The sequence below is a fragment of the Chelonia mydas genome, chromosome 3, assembly GCF_015237465.2.
Source record: "Chelonia mydas isolate rCheMyd1 chromosome 3, rCheMyd1.pri.v2, whole genome shotgun sequence".
In the NCBI taxonomy this organism is placed as follows: Eukaryota; Metazoa; Chordata; order Testudines; family Cheloniidae; genus Chelonia; species Chelonia mydas.
Window position 1 is genome coordinate 45,137,830 of NC_057851.1, and position 3,209 is coordinate 45,141,038.

Sequence of the window (3,209 nt, forward strand, 5' to 3'; positions counted from 1 at the left end):
AAATACCATTTGCATATGTAAGTCAGTTCAGGAACTGGAAATATGAGAAAGCCACTTCATGGAATTCTGGCCTAGTATCAGGAAACTGTGGAGAAGTAAACATTACATCTCATCTACTGACCATGAGGTCATAGTACGCTCAATTATGAAAAGTCATTTATAAACTATTACTGCTGTTCCTTTAGTTTGCATCTATAAACATTACAAACCCTTAGGATTCTACTTTTAGAGGAAGACGTTTGTGAGTAATGCTACCCCATCACTGGATGCTGTTTTTAAAAGTAGAGGTTTCATTATTAAAAGACTGCATCAGGGCAAGAGGATACATTGTTTGCATTGTGGCCAGCAATCCTTAAATTAAGCAGCCTCTCTTCCAAGTGTGATATTGGAATGTAACAGCTGTGGGAGATTCAGCTAACTTGTGGGAGATTCAAGACCAGTAGATTAATTTGCTTTTCACCAATTATAATTAATCTTATATCAGGACTGTTTACATTACTCCTGTCATCTACATGCATTAGCACCAGGTTAATGTGCAAACCATGGACTAAATTCTGCCCAGTATAAATCTTTCCTGCTAAATACCAAAGTCCCTGTCCTTACTTCCTGAGAATAACCTTTGATCTTCACATCATCAACAAAAATAATTACCATCTCCCCCCAGTCCAGAACTAGTCATTTCACTTCTAAATAGCTGCACAGCTGGAGACAGATGTGCACTTCTCCCTGGTTAGACCCTAAAGGCTCTTCTATTAGTCTTTATATCATACTTGTCATTCGTTTATCAGTGTCCAAATGTTGTACACTGTAAATGTGTGTAAAGCATTCTCAGAATTTCAAACAATAACAAATCAGAGCTGGAAAAAAGGCTGAAAAAATAGAAGTCTCCCAGCTGTGCAAACTGAATTAGTTGTTGTATTAGCAGACAATGAACTCCAAATGTTAATGCTATTAACATTTTCATCTACAGCAAATAATGACGGACCACAATGCAGTCATCTAGAAAAATAACAGTTTTCTTATGCAATTATTAATTGAGAAAGTACTTTTACTATGGAGTCTTCTTCCTTTCTTTTAAGGAAACAAATGCTTTTCCCTTAAGAGCCAGTTTTAGTGTTTGCTTATATTTTCCCCAGAAATACTTTTTGTTAAAATTATATTTTAGTTGCTTTGCTTTACTCTGGCTGTCATTGATTTGGAGAAATACAAAATTTGCTCCCTTTCTTGAGAACAGAATACAGGTGATAAGAAATTCTCTTCACTAGAGTCCCTTTTGATTCTTTATCATATGAAAAGAGATTGGAGTAGTTGGATCTGTTTACCCTGGAGAGGAGACAAATAAGTGGGATAATGATAACGGTATACAAATTAATCAATGATATAAATAAGGTAGATCAGGAATATCTGTTCATCATCTTAGGGTACAAGAAAAAAAAGGACAGTCAACGAAATCAGGAGGTAGCAAATTTAAAAGTGATAAAAGGAAATACAGTTTTACACATTGCACTGTGGAACTCATTGCCACAAGAGATCTTTGAGGCTAAGAGCTACTCATAATTCAAATAAGGATTGGACATTTACATGGATAATAACAACATCCAGAGTTAACAGTAATGATTTTAAAAATAACCAAGAGTTTTAGAAGGGAAATAAACCATCAAGCTTTAAGGACTAAGCCAACCTCTAATTAATGAGTTAGAAAAAAAATCTGTTGTAGACAGGGTATATTTCTCTAAATCATCTCATTGCTCTGATACAATATGTCACCCCTTATAATCCTATAAGGGTCATAAAAAAAGAAAAAAATATAGATAGAAGCAGCATGAATAATCAATCTCTATAACAGAGTATCTTCTTCCAAATCAGTAAGCTCAAGGGTTCATGACACGTCAATCATTAAATAAGCTGGGGACAGCTTTGTAATTAAGCTGTCTTTTTCCTACCTTTTACAGCTGTTTAGTTTGTTTTTTAATTAATTATTAATTATTATTATTATTATTTGAGTCTCTGTTGAAATCAAGGGCAGTACTAGGTGCATTCAGCTTCTAGCTCCCCCTCCTCTGACTGCTTCCTGCTCCTTTCTTCACTATAGCACTGTCAAAATGGTGTCTCTCTCTCCTGTCTGCATAGAGTTAGGGGAAATCAAGTGGGCAGAAACACAGAAGACAAATAAGAGTATGGCCTATTGCTGAGTGACCATGATGATGCCAGTTCTGTTTGTTGTTCCCTTTATTTGAGGAGCTCCAGGTGATTGCTTACTTAGACTATTCTCCAGATGAAATGAAGACCCTGTCCTTTGCTAATCTTGATCCAGCAATGAGGGGTCCATATCCGCATAACCAGCACCATAAGTGAGCACCCTTCTGGGCAGTCACAGCAGTAAGGCCAAAGTTTGAAGAGTTTGTAAGACGCAGCTGCCTCCTCAATTCCCCAAGCCAACCTTGTGACAAACTGTCCACACAATTTGTCAGCAAATTGAAAAAAAAATCTGTTGTGGGTCAAATGACATATATCGCTTGACTCGAAATGTTTTGTTTTGGGCATGTTTTAAAGGGTAGATTCAGAAAAAGTGGGAAGGTCCACCTGGAAACGTAGCCCAGAAACTCAGTTTCTTCCTCTATCTGGTGTGGAGAAGGGATTTGAACTGAGTTTCTGACATGAGAAGAAAGTGCCCTAACCACTAGGCTCTATGATACACTGGGATGAGTCCCTCTCACTCTGTCCTGTTGAAGCTGCTTCACTTTTTATAAACAATTAAGCGGCCTTTGGAGCAGGGACTTGAATGTCAGTCTCCCACAAGCGAGGTGTGGGCCTTACCCACCACGTTACAAAATCATTTGTCCTCTTTTTCCCTGGCCAATGACTATTCATTATCATTTATAGTGGCAATTCTACCAGCTCAAGCCCTGCACAAATGATGGGAAAATACAGGCACTTGTGTCCTCTGATACCCAATAGCCCAGTGTGGTTAGCACATACAACTTCAATGTGGTAGAGTGAGGTAGGAATCCGCACTTTGCCTGACTTGGAGTAGGGAATTGAATCCTGGTCTCCTATTTCCCAGAAGGATGCCATTATCACCGAGCTCGCATGCTGGAGCTGTTCCACTTTGTATAAATCATTAAATATTCAGTGGAGCAGCGCTCGTGCCTGACTAGCCCGCGTCCCGGGAGGGTGCCCTCACCACTGTGCCATAGAGCAAATCTCTC